The 18,248-nt window shown below is 56.0% G+C and overlaps 1 pseudogene; it reads right to left on the bottom strand.

The window, feature by feature from the left end:
- Nucleotides 1-1,841: 1,841 nt before the first annotated feature.
- LOC132381730 (zinc finger protein 850-like) overlaps nt 1,842-18,248 on the bottom strand; it is a 37,832-nt pseudogene continuing 21,425 nt past the window's right edge.

Genomic DNA, 18,248 nt, shown 5'->3' with positions numbered 1-18,248 from the left:
CCAATCCCTTCGTATTCACCAGCCTTAAACTCCCATCAAAGTGCCGTTCCAGGCACCTATCACTGTCCGCGTCGTTGAACTTTCCCCATCTCACATCGCCACCCTGGGGAAAGGGTTCGGACTCTCTGCCTCTCCTAATTAAAAAAAATCTCCGATCAGGTCTCCCCTCAGCTTGTCCAGCCTCTCGAAAACCCTCTAATCCAGGCAGCGCTCTGCTGAGCCGCTTCTGCGCTCTATCCAACGCCTCCGCATCTCTCCGGTAACGGGGCGCCCGCCCATAACTGCACATTTCCATATGCGCAGCAGGACTCAAAACCGCTCCCCTGTCAATGGCGTGCGTCTTCTTTACCACCTCAGAAAGCCCTTGACGAGGATGTTGCCTGGATTGGGGAGCATGTCTTATGAGAATAGGTTGAGTGAACTCGGCCTTTTCTCCTTGGAGTGAAGGAGGGTGAGAGGTGACCTGATAGAGGGGTACACGATGATGAGGGGCATTGATCGTGTGGCTTTTGCCCAGGGCTGAAATGGCTAACATGAGGGGGCATAGTTTTAAGGTGCTTGGAAGGTGGTGCAAGTGGGATGTCAGAGGTTATGTGAGAGCGGTGGGTGCGTGGAACGCACTGCCAGCGACGTTGGTAGACCTGGGTACGATGGGGTCTTTTAAGAGACTCTGTGATAGGTAGATCGAGGGAAATTCTACGCAGTTTCTAGTGCAGACCACACAGTTGTGTTGGCCTAGGCGTGGCCCAGTGGATAAGGCATCTGAAGGTCACTGGTTCGAGCCTCAGCTGAGGCGGTTGCGTTGAGCAAGACACCGGTGCCAAGCTGCTTGGGTCCGGGTGCCCTTCCTTTGAACAGAGGAGAGGGGAAGGCTTGTATACAACCCTGCCCAGGCCTGCGCCCTGGAAAAAACCCAGGCTAGGGAAAAAACTCTCACGAGACTAACAGATGCCTATATAATTATCGGCACAACATTGACAATCGCTTCCAGTGACTGCAGACTCATAAAAGTGAAAGGGAGGGGCCTGGCGAGTGTTTGTGGAACTCAAGCGCATAGTTTGCCGACGGCAGTGTCACAGGAGACGGGGCGTTGGCACGCTGGCCTTCACCAGTCGGGGCGCTGCGTGCAGGCATTGGGTCGTCACATTACCGCTGTATAAGACCTTGGTGAATCTTCACCTGGAGAATTGTGTCCAATTTTGGTCACCCAGTTGTTTAGGGTGCTGCAGGGACTGAGCTACAGACGGAGGTCGGGACTTCATTCCTTGGAGAGTTGAACACTGAGATGTGACCTTATAGAGGGAGATTATCAGTGGCACAGTCACGGTCCCTTCTCCCAGCACTGGAAAATCAGTAAGGGCGAAACGGCAGAGTAGTGGTTAGCGCAAAGTCTTATAGCACCAGCGACCCGGGTTCAATTCCCGCCGCTGCCTGTACGTTCTCCCCGTGACCGCGCGGGTTTCCTCCGGGTGCTCCGGTTTCTTCCAAACACTTGCCGGTTAGATCAGGCTAGGGTTAAACCGGGAGTTGCTGGGCAGCGCAAAGGGCTGAAAGCGCCTATGCCGCGCTGTCTCTCTCTAAATAAACTGGAGGAGAGAGCGATGATAGTCGGGGAAGATGTATCAGGGGCATTTAAGACTCTTAGGTAGGTAGGTGGATGAAAGACTGAGAGCTATTGGGAGGGGAGGGATAGAATGACCCTGATCGGCATATCGTTGGCCTCAGGGTCTATTCCGCGTTCCCCGGGCAAATAGCAATGACATTCACCAATTCTGGAGGTGTACGTTTTAAGTTCAACTCAAGAGTCGAGTTTATTGCCCCCCACCCCGGCATAATTTACAGTACAGACCGTTCAGAGACCTCACATTCCTTGGACGGGCGGAGTCTGGTTCTCTGGTTAAATCCAACCTGACACCTGATCCTAAACACATCGACGCGCTCCGTCTTCCCAGCTGGGGATCCAGGATCAGAGAGGGAGAACCGTTTCAAGGCGAGGTAGAGGAGAGCCGGCGGCTGCACGGTGCTAATGAGGAGAAAGCGCCGCGGGCCGGTCACCATCCGCCGAGTAGAGAGACGGTCAGTCGACGTTTCGGGTCGTGGGACCTTTCCTCTGGTCTCAAGTCCCGCGGTCCTCAGTCTTTCAACCTCTGTCGCCTCCTGAAATAATCTCCAGCCGGGGGGGGGGGGGCAGAAGATTGCCGAGACAAACCGCCGTACGGTGCACACCCACGTTACTTCACCGACTCTGCACGCAGTTAGGGCATTAGGGTTAAGAAGTAATTAGGAGTAGTCACCACGAGGGCGTGCAGACTCCACACACAGAGCCGCAGGTCTGGAAGCGGTGGCTAAATGATCGCTGTCCCTCTGCGGGCTTGCCGCTCCTCCTGCAGAACGTTCCGCCGGACGAGCCAGGACGCCACTCAGAACCACGGCCGACTCGTTTGCCAAAGACTTCCCCGGCTTCGGCGCCTTGCGGCCAGCCCCGGGTCGTTCCACGCTCCCAAACCTAATGGAGCGGCCAAAGCTCCGCCCGATTACAGGGGTTCCGAGGGTGTGGGGGAGAGGAGGAGAGGAGGCTCAGCGGTGGGCGTGTCGGTGCTGGGACAGATCGGGCAGCCGGGCGAAGGTCGCGCCACACTCGGAGCAGGCGAAGGGACTCCCGGCACCTCCGGGCTCCTGATACCGGGCGATACAACCCTCTGGAGCCGCTCCCCTTCCCGGTGGGTCCGCCGGTGCGAGGCCAGGTTGGAGGAGTTGGCGAAACGGCGGCCGCATTCGGGGCAGGCGAAGGGTCGCTCCCCGGTGTGGACCCTCCGGTGGGTGGCGAGGTAGGAGGATTGTGCGAAGGCCTTGCCGCACTCTGTGCAAGGGAAGGGTCGCTCGCCGGTGTGGACCCGGTGGTGGGCCAACAGGTCATAGGAACGGGGGAAGCGCTGGCCGCACACCAGGCAGCGGAAGGGCCGCTCGCCAGCGTGGAAGCACCGCCGGTGGGCCAAAAGTTCGGCCGAGCCCCCGAAGCGGCCACCGCAGTCGGGGCACGGGCGCAGTGCGCTGGGCGAGTGGGTGCGCCGGTGTCGCCGCAGGTGCGAGGACTGGGCAAAGCGGCGGCCACACAGCGGACAAGCGAAGAGGCGCTCGCCGGTGTGGACGCGCCGGTGCCTCAGAAGGTGCGACGACTGGGCAAAGCGCTTGCCGCATTCTTGGCACGGGTAGGGCCGCTCGCCGGTGTGGACCCTACCATGGGTGAGCAGGTTGGCCGCTCGGCTGAAGCGCTTGCCACAGACGGGGCAGGTGAACGGCTCCGTGCCGCGCCCTGCCATCTCGGGTGGCCTCGGGGGATTTCCCCCTCCCTCCCTCGGTCCAGCAGCCAATGCTCAAGGACGTTCTCCCTTCTCCTCTTCCCGTACGACTCGCTACTGGAATTCGGCAGGCCGATCAGCGTCTGCGGATGGGTGGGAGGGAAATTCCGCCTCTTCGTTCCCCGTGCCGGAGGGGTGGAGACATGTTCGACACTATATGATCGCGCCTCCGAAGGTCACCTCTTGTCCGCCCCTCTGGAAAACTGCAGCCTACCTGCGATCCTGGGGGGGCGGGGGGGAGAGGAAGCAGGGTATCGGAGTCAAAAGAAGGCAACAGGTAGGTCAGATCCGTCCGCGCGGCACCGGATACAGCGCTTTCGGCCCGACTCGTTCCAGCCAAACTGATTTGGATCAATTTTCCCGCGTTTTGCCAGTTTCGCCTTAAATCCTCTCTGTCGGAGTACCTGTCCAAATGTCTTAATAAATGTTGTTAATGTACCTGTCTCAACCTCTTCCGCTGGCAGCTCGTTCCATATACGGACCAGCCTCTGGGCGAAAAATATGCCCCTTGGATTCTTATTAAACCTCTCCCTTCTCACCTTAAACCCGTGCCCTCTAGTTTTAAACTCCCCTACCTGGGGTAATTAACTGTACCCATCCACAGTATCTATATCTCTGATGATTTTTATAAACCTCTGTAAGGTCGCTGCTCTGTCTCCTCGCTCCAGCCTATCCATTGTTTCCTTAAACCTCAAGTCCTTCAATCGCAGTAAATGGGAGGGGCCCTGTGCGTACCTCCACCTCTATTCACCCTCTGAACCTCCGGATCCGAGTTGCTCTGGATTGGGGGGGGGGGGGATTACCACTCCATCAATGGCGACCATTGTTACCCACAAGGCCCTGCGCATGTGAAACCGACCTGCGGCCAAACCAAAGCCGCGCATGCGCACTCACTGACAAGGGCCCTCCGCGACCCCCCGAGCGCGGCTGCGGCAGCCAGCGGTCTCCGACCATCGCGCCTAGCTGCCGCCGACCTCACTGGAGCCTGTAGGTGGCAGTCAGTGCCCCCGGAACTCGACCGTCACCTTCTCCCCCGGGGTCACCCGGCGCCCCCACCATCGCTCACCCGTCCGCCTGCCGCACCCTATCGTGGCTTACGCGCATGCTTGGAAGCCCCGACATGCGCACTGACCGGAAAACGGGTTCTGAGCCTCATCGCAGAAGCGTATTCTTGCGCGCAGAGTTAGCTGGGTAGCATGAGCGGCCATTGACAACTGTATTGGCTTTATCAAAGTTCAAAATAAATTTATTATCAAAGAACATATTCAAAGGCTCGCTTAGCTCGTGTTCGTCGAGGGGAAACAGTTTTCGGCCCCGCCAAACTGGGTAATCAAGTTTGTGTGGATGTTGTGTAATGTACCCCCAGTTACAAACCCACAACGCAAAATATCAGACAATACACCAAATGCAATTAAACGATTGAACTTTATGAATCTTAATCTGAATATGAGGTTAGTAATGAAACAAAAAAAGGGCCTAAGTCATGTCAAAGTCACGTTGGAGCTCGCTCAGTAATCATTCTTCCACCATCGGTCTCCTCCGAATGTCGCCGACCGTTGGACCCTCAGATCCCAGTCCACTCCGTCCGGTGGTCTACCAGCTCTCTCCACACACATCTTCCCTCTTCATCTCTCCCCGACAGAAGACCACGAAAAACAACATCCTTCCAGATACACAAGACAAAACAACAATCCCCGATTGTCTGACAGGCATACGACAGTCCTGTTATCTCCAGCCATAGCCCAAACATTGCTGCGACAGAGAAACCGTTACCTCCTAGTGAACATTACAGAGAAGCCATTCTTCATTAGCCTTAGTAGTGAAACATTACAAAGGAGTCATTACACTCTCCCCCCACCAAATTTAGTCGTGTTTTCATGACATTGAGACAATTCACCACCCCTTCCTGCAAAACACAAAGCCCAATCCAGGTGCAAAAGGCAGTGACATAGCTCTCCAAAACAATAGAGATCACGCCCTGTTCCCCAGGCACTACATAGGCGAACCTATCCGGTGGTCTCCTAATTCTCAGAAACCTCCGTACCTCCTCATCTAACTCTTCAGGCTCTGACACTACTTGGGGATAGTTCGGGTCTACTTGGCAAATCCTCTCTCGATTTATCACTCATGCTCCCCTGCAACTCGGACCCCTCTGTCCCGTGTCCAGGCCCCGCGTCCTCTCTTTCAGGGTTCTGCAGTAACTTAGGCTGCCCACAGATAGCACACCCCACCTCACCTGACTCAGTGGGAGAAGGACCAGGAGTCTCTTCCTCAGTCAATGGGGAGTTAGCGAAAGGCAGCATGTACTACACATCCGAATCGGTATCCTTCTCATGGGCGGGTCCCGGCCCAGCCTCCCCCGCTGTGGGCCCTACAGTCGCCCAGCATTTTCGCAGGGTCCTCTTACTAGGTGTAGGCTCCAAGTCGGGCTCTGGGGCTACCTGCACCTCTTGACCCAGGGGCAACATGCGGTTCCGATGGAGAATCTTGACAGGCCGTTCCCCTCCTCTAGTCTCATCCGGAGAACTAGGGTTACCAGCTGACTCTCCATCACATTGGGTGTGACTGCCCAGCGGTCACCCAACTTGTGCTTTCCAGGTAACCCCAAATTCTTTATGAGGGCTCGGTCTCCCGGCAGGAGTTGGGAGATCCTAATCTTCTGGTCATACCTCCTCTTATTTCCCCGATTCTACTTGGCGGCCGCCACCCCAGCCAGCTCATAATTCCTTCTCAGATCAGACACATACTTCAGATAAGGCTTCGGTGGTAAGACACCCTCGTCAGCCAGTGGGCAACCTCGCCTCGCGCCCAAACATCAGATAATATGGCGAGTATCCAGTAGTTTCATTGCGATGACAGTTCTAACAGAGGAACAGATGGCCAATATGTTGACTCCACCTGCTCTTCTTGCCGATCTCCAGAGTCCCGAGCATGTCTATCAAGGTCCGATTAAACCTCTCAGACTGGGGATCGCCCTGCGAGTGAAAGGCCGTGGTCCTCGACTTCTCACCTCCAAGCATGCGCAGTAACTAATGGATGGGTCTGCTCTCGAAGTCCCGTCCCTGATCATTGTGTATCCGCCTGGGAAGGCCATAATAAACAAAATACTTCTCCCATAACACTTTTGGCACCGTAGCCGCCCTCTGGACCTTGGTAGGAAAGGCCTAAGCATAGCTGGTGTAGTGGGCCGTGATGACTAAGACATTCGCCATGTTGCTGGCATCAGGTTCTATGGACAGGAAATCCGTACACACCAGGTCCAGGGGCCCTGCACTCTGCAAGTGGGAAAAAGGAGCTGCCCACGTAGGCAGTGTCTTCCACCGGGTGCAACGAATGCACGACTTGTAGTATTCGTCAACCTCTGACTTCATTCGGGGCCATTAAAACTGGTCTCTCAGCAATCCATACGGTTTTTCCACCCACAATCATCATGAAACGACTTCAACGCAATCCTCTGATACTTCTCGGGCAGACCCAGCTGACAATGCCGGGGTCGGTCCGGGGGTGCTGTGACCTGATATAAGAACTGGTTCGTCAACTCCAACTGAGGCCATTCTTTCACTAATGGAGGCATCCCCTTCTCCACCTGAGCCATGTCTCCCTTTTCAACCTCGGACCAAATAGTGCCAATACCCGTATCATCTCGCTGAGCAGCTGCCACTCCCCCAGAACTGAATTCCGACAACTGATTTGTCTTCAGCGCAGTCAGGTTACAGTAATCTTGGGGTATGGCATCATCAGAAGCCCTCAATTGATCCACTGTTCGATCTGGCTCCTCTGTTCCCTCTGCCTTCAAGGTGACGGCAAGCTGTCACATCGCCTTCACCCCAGGGGCAGGAACGCTCTCCCACTCCTCATCCCTAACCAGTCCCCCATGCGCCCGTTGGGACAAAGCATTAATGTTCTGGCTCCCCGGCAGGTACTTCAGGCTGAAATCATAGGCAGACAACGCTGCCAACCACCGATGGCCTGTGGCATCCAGTTTCGCAGAGGTCAGGACCTAAGTTAGGGGTTGTTGTCTGTCCTCACCTCAAACTTGGCCCCGTAGAGATAGTCACTCAGGTTATCAACTACCGTCCATTTCAATGCCAGGAATTCCAACTTGTGCGTGGGATAGATTCTCTTGGAGGGCGACAAACTCTGGCTGACAAACGCCACAGGCCTCAACCCGATGCCCTGATCCTGATACAGGACGGCCCCTAAACTCTCTCTGCTGGCATTTGTGTGCCGTACATCCGGTAATCGGGGGTCTGGAAAAGCCATCACCGGCGCGTGGGTCAGCATCTCCTTCAATGACTGAAAGGCCTCCCCACATTTTACATCCCACCTCTGTCCAAAAGGCTCTGATGGGTTAAGATACTCTCCACCCTCTTTGTCCTCCCCCCCCTCCCTTTCTTCCCCAAGGGAAGGTAACCGCACAGAAGCTGATTCAAGGGGTGACTCACTTTGGCGTAGCCCTTCACGAATCTCCGATAATAACCACAGAACCCTAGGAATGAGCAGAGTGCTCACAGTCTGGGGCCTTGGCCAAGTGGTCACCACTTCTATCTTAGACGGGTCTTAGATACTGCATTCCACAAGATTATAGGTCCGACATAGCTAACAGACGCTGCAGAACTGACACCTTTCCAGGGAAAGTTTTAACCCTTCAGCTTTCAGGCGGCCGAGCTCCTTCAGCAGCCTCGCTTCATGTTCTTCCAAGGTGGATCCAAGCACTAAAAGGTCATTCAAATACACCCTCACCTCAGGCAAGTTCATATCCCCCCCCCCCCCCCGTCCTCTCCATGACTCGCTGGAAGGTTGCAGGGGCTCCCGAGATGCCCTGGGGCATCCTCTCGAACTGGAGGAATCCCAGTGGATATAGAAATGCCGTCTTCTCTTTGCCAGCCTCACTCATGGGGATCTGGTAATATCGACTCCTCAAGTCCAGCACACTGAACCACTTAGCACCACTCAGACAGGCCAGCGCATCTTCGATCCTTGGGACCGTATACTGGTCAGGGACGGTACACCTGTTCAGGGTCCTATAGTCCACATTCAGCCATACCTTCCCATTCTGCTTTCTGGCCACTGCGGGGATTCTGGACTCAGTGATGATCCCAGCTTCCTTCAACTTCCACAGATGTTGCCGAACATCTTCCACCTCTGCAGGGGCCAGTTGCCGTGACCTTTCTGTGAACCGGGTGCCCTCGGTCACCCGGGAAGTGTGACGAGTTCTCTTGGAACAACCCACACAAAACTCTCCAATTTCAGCATCTTCTCTATCAGCCTCCTCTTTCAACCCGGCGGCACCGGGGAGTTCCCGAAGTTGGATGACTCAGCCGTCAACTTTTCCCCTTTTCCAATAGTTTCTCCCCGGTTTGCCTCATTGGGACACGAGGCATTACCGTCACCGGGAACAAATGCGCCAGGGGCATCCCCGCATGAAGGTGACCTCCCATTTCATAGTGTTCCAGACAATCACTGCCATCCTGCTCACCTGTACAACCGAGGGCTTCTGCAATTCCGGCCTCACCAGTACCCCAGCCGGAAATCCGACTACCCCTCGTGGTCTCCGGAGCAGCCACTAAGAGGGCTTTTCCCTCAGGCACTCCGGGAATTTGGGGGTCCCCATCGCTCTCGCTACTCCCCCGGGCCGTACCACCATTGGCTTCGACTAGGTGAGACACACATTCCCTCGTTTAAATTCGGTATCCGGCCCAACACTGCCACGCACTTCCTCAAAAGCAGCTCGAAACCCTGGGTGCAGGGACAAGTTTCCAGAAAGCTCTTACCCGCCTTCTCCTTGCAGGGCCCCATGACCCTCCTCACAAGAGGTGGTTGTTGGTCCCCACCAGAATTGAAACGCCGCCTGTCTCCGCAGGATCCGGACAAACCAGCAAGAACCTCAGACACCCCCACATCAAGAACTCCAGTTTCACTGACAAATAACCGTTTTATGGATAATCACCAGCACTGATACCCCAGATCTCCAAGTGCACTGAATGGTGTCAAGGGTAAATGCTTCAGATACCGGTTGTAAAACGAACGGTACAGTAACGTGACCGTTATACGTGATAGTAACATGACGATGTCCAGTACGGCTTTAGCGAATATTCCCTCTATCAGCAGCTTCACACTGGAGCGTGGTCCCACTAAGCCTTCAGGAATAGGGTGTTTCGCTTTTGGGAGTTCCTTGGTACATTGCTGGGACCGTGTTCCCCCAAAGACACCAGGCTGTTCCCACTCTGGGTCTCCTCAGGTTTCCCCGTCATCTCTCCCTGCTTGGATGCCCGGGGACTCCCGCTCCGAGGGGCTCCCTGCCGCTCACATACTCGCCGGAAGTATTATTCTTCCCCACAGTGATAGCGCCTGCTACCGGCCACCCCTCTCCGTAGCCCTCTGCGTAGTCCGGTTCCTTGGGGGGGGGGGGGGGTGCTGTCTACCAGTCCTATCGTACGGAGGGTCCCCACCCGCCATAAACCCCCGGGACATCTCAGTTCTCCGCTCTGCCACCATCTCCTTTACCATTTCCCGGGTTGGGCTGGCCCCGGTCACTTCACCACAAAGGGCTACTGCTGAGGACTGTACCCTGTTGACAAGAGTCCTCTCGCGGCCCCAACGCGTTCTCCTCCTCCCGCACCTCTCTGATCAGCTGATCAAATGAGGGAGGGGGCGCGTTTTACGGGACTGCCGGAGACCCCAAGCAATGATGTCCTGGGGATCGGCGCCCTTGGCTATCTGGTCCATCGCTAACTTATCCACCGCAGCCGCCTGAGTCCCCCCCCCCCGGCGCCACAAACAATTTAGCCGAAAAACATACTCGGAAAACCTCCCCCCCTTCTCCTGACGCATCCCCCCTAAGAACGCCAATGGGCTCCCTGTCGTACCAAAAGTGCTCTCTAATGCGTCTAGATACCCAGCAAGGGGAGCAGAGGGTTGGTTAACTGCCTCGCCTCTTACCCCTCTGCCGCCAACCTCTTCAAACTTTCAACCAATCTCTGTCGCTTTCGTCATCAGAGCACTGCCACTCACCTAACAACTGAGAGGTCTGCTCCGCTCACGTCTCATCCCCCTCGGGGGTGCACGTTATTGCTAAATTCTTAGCTTCCGGCGGGGACCCACTGCTTGTGCCCTGGGCCACTTACTCGCCAGGGAGGGATGCCAACTCAGAACCCTCACTCTTCTCTGGGGGCCGGGGACTAACTAAACTTTCCAAATCCGAACTCTCTTTCCCCTCATTCCTCAGAAACGATAGAACCCTGTCTCTGAAATCTCTGCCCCCAACTGTGGATAACTCAGCTTGTGACCCTGCCTGCTGGGCTTCCTTCTCCTCCTCCCTGACAGTATGGACAGTGAATGGCTCCACCTCACCTAGGGCACCGAGGGACGCTGGCAGTCCCACCGCCGTTACGTCAGCGCTAGTCTGACTTAAAACAAGGTCTAAGCCCACCATTTTGTCAAAATATAGCGCTACGATTTCAACTTTGCCAACAGCTTTAACCATACTCAAAAATCAAAGTAACAATTCAGCTGGGGTATGAATATCCACCCCACTCAACACGCACGCATTAATTACCAGCAGTCCCACAATGGCACACCAGCGCTCGACCCCAGCAGCATCTATATCAGCACAGGTTTAACCAGGGCAATCGCACAGCATCCAACGGAATCAATCCCGGACGAGCCCCCACAATTGTAACCCTCAGGCTCGCCCAGCTCACGTTCGTCTAGGGGAATCAGCCTTCGGCCCCGCCAAACTGGGTAAGCACGTTTGTGTGGATGCTGTGTAATGTACCCCCAGTTAGAAACCACAACGCAAAATACCAGACCGTACACCATATGCAATTAAATGATAGAACTTTATAAATCTCAGTCTGAACATAGGGTTAGTAATGAAAATAAACAAAAAAGGGCCCAAGTCAAAGTCACGTTGGAGCTCACTCAGTGATCATTCTTCCACCATTGGTCTCCTCCGAACATCGCCGACCGTTGGACCCTCAGATCCCAGTCCACTCCGTCCGGTGGTCTACCAGCTCTCTCCACACACATCTTCCCTCTTCATCTCTCCCCGACAAGAGACCACGAAAAGCAACATCCTTCCAGATACACAAGACAAAACATCAATCTCCAATTGGCTAACAGGCATACGACGGTCCTGTTAACTCCAACCATAACTCAAACAGCGCTGCTACAGAGAAACCGTTACCTCAGCAGTGAACATTACAGAGAAACCATTTAATTAGCCTTGGCAGTGAAACATTACAGACGCCATTACATGTATATATGTCACCATATGCAACTCTGAGATTGATTTTATTGCGGGTAATAACCATAATAGAATCAATTAAAGACCGCATTAACTTGGGTGTTCAACCAGTGTGCAAAAGACAACAAGCTGCAGATGAATAAAGTAAATAATAATAATAAATGAGCAATAAATATAGAGGACATGAGATGAAGAGTCCTTGAAAGTGAATCCATAGGTTGTGGGAACGTTTCAGTGAAGTTGAGTGAAGTTATCCCCTTTGGCTCAGGAGCCTGATGATTGAGGAGTAATAACTGTTCCTGAACCTGGTTTTGTGAATCCAGAGGCTCCTGTACCTCCTTCCTGATGGCAGTAGCGAGGAGGGATCAAGCCCTGGGTGGGGGGTACCCTGATGCAGATGTGCTCAATGGTTGGGAAGCCTTTACCTGTGATGGACAGGGTCGTATTTACTACTTTTTGTAGGATTTCCTGTTCAAAGGCATTGATGTTTCCATACCAGGTTGTGATGCCGCTAGTCGTGTACGCTCCTCCACACATCGATGGCATTATGATCGATTTATCCTGACAAAATTCAGTTTCCCACCTTCCCTCTTCTTCTATTCCGCACTCTAGCCTCTTACCTCTTCTCTTCTCCTGCCTATCACCCCTTTCCCCGTGTCCCTCCTTCTTCTCTTTCTCCCATGATCTACCTCCCTCTCCAGTCACATTCCTTCTTCACCAGCTTTTTACCTTTTCTATTTATCACCTCCCAGCTTCTTTTTTTCAGCTCCAGCCCCCCACCCACCTGGCTTCACCGGTCACCTTCTTGTCCTCCATCCTCTTCCCCATCCCCTGTCCAGTCCTTATGAAGGGTCCCGGACCGAAATCTCGACGTTCCTCCGAGTATCTGTCGGTATTCCGATGTCTCCGGCTCTTCCCGGGGAATGGCCGCCCTCTGCTCCTGGGGGTCGAGTCGTGGTCATCGCTGCCTTCCGCCGCTCCCGGGTTGAGTCGGTGCCAGCGACTACTGTGACAGGGAGGGCCTGCCGTCCCTCCGCATTCGGGCCGAGCCCTGCGAGCGCGCCCCGTGACCATTCCTGAATCGTTCGCAGTTCGAACCCTATCAAAGGGTTATAGATCTCTGAGGATCTATCCCGCACCCAACACGTGGATGCGGCAACAAAAGGAACACGACAGTGGTTACATTTCATTAGGAGTTCGAGGAGATCCGGGTCGTCACCAACACCACTCACTAATCTCTCCAGGTATGCCGTGGAGGGCATCCTAGCCGGCTGCAGCGCCGTCTGGTGGTGGGGCGGGGGGCGATCTACTGCAGGGGATGGAAGGAAGCAGCAGAAAATTGTGATCTCAGCCAGATCGATTGTGAGCTCTGCCCCCCACTCCGGAGTGTCCAGGACATCTTCAGGGAGCGATGCCTCAGAAAGGACGCCTACCATTAAGGATCCCCGTCACGCAGGACATGCCCGGTTCTCAGGAAGGCGGTACCTGAAGCCCAAAGACAAACGCTCAGTGATTCAGGATCAGCTTATTTACCGCTTCTCTCTTTTTGCTGTATTTGTTTAACTTTAAAAAGTACATATTTATTCTTACTGTAATTTGCAGTTGTTGTTGATGTTGTTGTTATTATTATGCATTCATTGTACTGCTGCGCAAAGACAACACATTTCATCAGATATGCTGGTGACATTGAACCGAATTCTGGTTTTCAATCTCCCTCCTGCAAGCCGATTCGTCTTTGGTTCAGACACTGGTGTCGTCATCAAACTTAAACATGGCGTTGGAGCTGTGCTTTCTTTCACAGTCCTAAGTGTAAAGCGAGTCGAGCAGCCCTGTGGTGCACCTGCGTTCGTGGAGGTTGTGGGGGAGACGTTGTTGCCAGTCCCGACTGACTGGGGTCTGCAACTGAGGAAATCGAGGAGCCAGTAGCACAAGTAGTTGTGCGGGCCCAGGTCTCGGAGCTTTTTGATTAGTTTCCAGGGTCTTCCCGGGCGGTCGAGTAGCGTTTCTGGAGGCAAAGCGCAAATACAGAGTCTGAGCTCGGAACGGACAGGTCAGTGTTTCAGATCTGGACAGATGCAAAGCGCCGAGTCTCCATTCTCCTCCGTGGGCGCTGCGTGACCCGCGGACTCCTCCGGCTTCTCGTGTGTTGCTGCAGCTTCCAGCCGATTCCGCTAGGTTGCCGGGGCAGTTTGTTTCCCTAAGCGGCCCAACACCGAAGCAATAACGAGATAAACCCCTGGAAGAACAATGCGTCCCGTTTCCCCAGCATCGCCGATGTGCGTGTGACCTGTGTTCCAAGTCCTTGTCTCACACATTCCCAAAAGGAGATGTGACGATACGCGCCCAAACGCGCCGTCCCGACGCTCTCCGGAGCGCGCATAGGCGTCGCGGCCCCTTTGTAATGATTCAGGACCTACCCGCTAACTGCTGCCATGGTTTGGCGCCAGGATTTCAGTACTGAAGAAGCACCTGAACCAAGTTTCAGGGCTCAATCGTTAACTCAACTTGGGTTACCAACTAGCGTCCTGTTTAGTGCCCAGCTCTCGTTTCGGTGTCGTACCGTGTCTCGATCCTAGACCCAGGAGGAGAGGCGGAGACCTTAAGGAATACGCTTCCTCTGTCATCGGCCACACCAGTGAGAATGTGGACGACACCGGTAGCCCAAGAACGGTTTTCTCACGGCTGAGGCAAACTCACTACGAAAACCGCCCGGGACGCTGCCTTTGGGTCTGGCGACGGTGCCGGAGAAGCCTCGTCTTAGCCATCACGAGGGCAAAGAGCAATAACGCTCAAAAATTCAGGAGCACCGATCTGAAAATCATCCCCGGCGCATGCGGCTGGGCATCAGGGGAAACAGCGTCGACTGCACCAGTGATACCTCCCTAGCTGAAACGCTAACCAACTTTCACGCACGCTTCAAATCAGCCGCCACCATCCGTGGACGCTTTCAGAACTAAATGACAATCGGCACCGACGCCAGTCGCCATGAAGTGCTCTGAACGGGTGGTAATGACACCTACCGAAGCCTCCATTGCGGGGACACTGGACACTATCCAACGCGCTTACCGTCAGAACCGCTCTAGACAGGTGCCGTAGCCTCTCGGTCTAAGTCATGTGGACTTCAGAAGCAGCAGGCCCCCGCTCCTCCCTCGTCAGCATCCTCACCCCCGTCGCCCCGGGCTGGGAGCTGAGCCTGTCGCTGTTCACTCCGCTCTCACACACTGCAGCTGCACGGCCCAACTCCCGCCTTCGCCAATGGCTTCACAAATAACGAGGCGGCCTACAGGGAGGAGGCCCGGCGCCGGGGGGAATAACCCCTTTCTCGATGCCACCGAGAACTCGCGACACTCACACGGCACTCGGACTCCCGGGAGCGCTCCTCTGGCCCCAGAACACAGCACACACGGTCGGCCAAGCTCGCCGACCCTACCCTCTGAGGAGGCTAACGGCAGCTAGACACCATGCCAGGCCACTCCACAGACGCGCCGCAGTGAGCAGGAAGCGGAGACAGCCCAGCGCATCTCCGGCACCAACCGACCCGTCATCAGGGACACATATACAGAAAGGAGCCGGAACATCATGAAGAATCTCACCCACCCTGTTCACGGACTCTTTCTCCTCCTCCTATCAGGGAGGTCCACGCCACCACCACCATAAACCGTTACTTTCCCCAAGCAGTCAGGCCGATCAATACCCCACCCCCATTATTATTTCCTTTGTCACCTCTTTGTCTTAACTCCCGTGCCTGGCGTCACTTTATGGGCGTACAATCCATCTACATAATTTTATATTTATTTTGTGTTTCTTAAAAACTTTTCTGTATTCTTACTGTATTTTTTCTTGGGGGGGGGGGCTGTATCGGATCCGCTGTTACGATTATCTTTCTCCTTTATACTGGGGTATTGGAAATGACATTGAACAATCTTGAAGACGATGCATCGGTAGTTTAAATTTAAATTTAATTTCTGAAAAAAAAACATCAGCAGTTACATCTGTTTTGGGCCTCTCTGTACATTAACTATACACCGAGGGAGGACCTCGGGAAGACCCGGCCAACAGCAAGGATTGGCCAGCTGCTCTTCTGCAGGTGAGGGCGGCTACCGGGAGTCCGACTTGGAAACATTGTCCGTGCCGACTCCTCTGGAGGACCCGGGGACACGCTGAGGTCGGCGTTCACGGAGAAATCCCTCCCCCGCCCCCCCCCCCCCCCGCGGTGGGCATCAGTTTCCGGAGGGGATCGGAATTCCTTCCAGGAAGACAGCTCCAAGTACAGCGTGGTAGTGTGGAACTGGGAGGGGTCATTGCAGCTGCAGGCTTGTTCCGGGAGCACCGTCTCCCCTATCCTCTGGGTCAGACGCACACAGTTCAGCTCTTCAGTACAGACATTTCCAAGGCATGCCGCGACACTGGAGGAGGTGGCGCCCCCTGGCGGCTGAAGACAGGATCGACGGAGAGCCTCGGGCTTCGGGAAGACACCGGGGGCAGGTACACAGTCCGAGTGTGGTTCCCTGAAGACTGGGGAGGAATAGGGGTGGAGGGGTAGTGACAGGCGCATGGGACTCAAGGACATGGGGGGGGGAGAAGAAGCGAAATGGGGTGTATGTGGAAGAGAGGATTCCAGCCCCCTCCCCATGACATTTCCAGCGTCTTTCTACCATCCCAGTGAACTATCTATTCATGGAATCCCCGACCCTGACCCCAACACCCAACAGGAGACCCCGACAACCTCTGCTGGCTGGGAGACCCCTTCTTTTTCCCCCAAACGCCTCCTGGTGGCTAGGAGGTGGTATTAAGCCCTTCCTCTGTCCCTCACGCCCTGGTCACTGGGAGGCAATATTCCCACATTCCGACCCCGCCTAGAGGCTGGGAGGTGGTATCAACCCTCCTTCCCGCACCCTGGTCACTGGGAGGTGGTACTAACCCCTTCCCGCACTCTGACTCTCCTGGCGGCTGGGAGGCAGCATTAACCCCCTTCCCGTCCCCTCGTCACTGGGAGGTGGTATTAACCCCTTCCCGCACTCTGACACTCCTGGCGGCTGAAAGGTGGGAGGTGACATTGGCCATCACCCTCCCCGCACCCCTTCCCCACCCAACCACCACTACCTCAGCAGCCCTCAGCAGCTAGCCCCTGGTCCTCGGCCTCGCCCCGGGCGGTGTGGATACGCTGGTGCCTCAGCAGGTTGGACGAGTACATGAAGCGCTTCCCGCAGCGGGTGCAGCGGAAGGGCCGCTCGTCCGTGTGCACGCGTTCGTGTTGGGTCAACTCCTTGGCGCTCTTGAAGCGCTTGGCGCAGAGCGGGCAGCCGAAGGGCCGGCGGTCGGTGTGCACCCGCTGGTGGGTCAGCATGTCGGAGGAGCGGGTGAAGCGCTTCCCGCAGCGGGCGCAGGTGAAGGGTCGCTCGCCGGTGTGGATGCGCTGGTGCATCATCAGTTCCTTGGAACTTTTGAAGCCCTTGCCGCAGTCGGGGCAGGCGAAGGGGCGCTCGTCGGTGTGAACCCGGTGATGAGTCAGCAGCTTGGAGGAGCAGGTGAAGCCCTTGCCGCACAGGGCGCAGGTGAAGGGCCGCTCGCCGGTGTGGACCCGCTGGTGGGTCAGCAGGTTGGAGGACTGGGTGAAGCCCTTGCCGCAGACAGCGCAGGTGAAGGGCCGCTCGCCGGTGTGAACCCGCTGGTGGGTCTCCAGCTCCGAGGGGTAGTTGAAGCGCTTGCCGCAGTCGGCGCACTGGTAGGGCTGCGCGCCCGTGTGGCTTCGCCGGTGCCGAGCCAGGTTTGAGGAGCGCCCAAAGGTGCGTCCGCAGGCCCCGCAGGGATAGAGCTTACCGGGGACCCCGGGAGCGCGGGGTCTGGGGGAGGGCGCCGGGCACAGGAGGCGCAGGGGCTGGCCCAGGGCGTAGGTGGGGCCCGGCAGTCCAGGGCCGCCGGGGAAGAGGTAGCGGAAGGGCGGGGCAGAAGCAACGGCGGGGGTGGAGGAGGCGGGGGGCGGGCACCGGTGGCTCCCCTGGTCCGTGGGCGGTCCGAAGGCCAGGCCGCAGCCTGAGCAGATATACAGCCTGCCGGCGCCCGGCGTTCCTCCTTCGTCTTCCTGCGGAGGCTCCGGGCGCCGCCCTCGCTCCGGGCTCCCCATATCCCGGGCCCTGCAAAGCAAGAACCGCAGCGGGGTTAGAAATCGGCTTGGGGGACGGGTGAGGCCCCTCGCTCCCACCCCGGCCGCTTTCCCCTCCCCCTCCCGGGAGAGGATCATAGACTACGAGTGACAGTGACACGCACACACTGGGCTCACTCCGTGATTGAGGTAGAAAACAGCAGAATACAGAATAAAATATCGTATTTACAGAGAAAGTGCCCTGCAGGCGGATGATGTGGTGCAAGGTAACGAGTAAGATGCTAAGGGCAATAATTCATCTCGGGGACCGTTCAACAGCGGGACAGGGGCTGTCCTGGAGCCCGGCGGGACGAGCTTTCAGGCTTTTGCGAGGGGAGAAGAGAGGACAGAGAACGTCCGGGCTGGCTGCTTTGCCGAGGCGTCAGGGAGTGCAGACGGGGTCCGCGGGAGTGGGAGGCTGGTTTCCGTGACGGGCTCGGCTGCGTCCACAAATCTCCGCAGCTCCTTGCGCCACCGGGAGCACGATCGCCCGACCGAG

The sequence above is a fragment of the Hypanus sabinus genome, chromosome 26 (genome assembly GCF_030144855.1).
Source record: "Hypanus sabinus isolate sHypSab1 chromosome 26, sHypSab1.hap1, whole genome shotgun sequence".
Lineage (NCBI taxonomy): Eukaryota > Metazoa > Chordata > Chondrichthyes > Myliobatiformes > Dasyatidae > Hypanus > Hypanus sabinus.
Note: the sequence above shows the minus strand (reverse complement) of the source record. Positions and strands in the feature narration are given on the sequence as shown.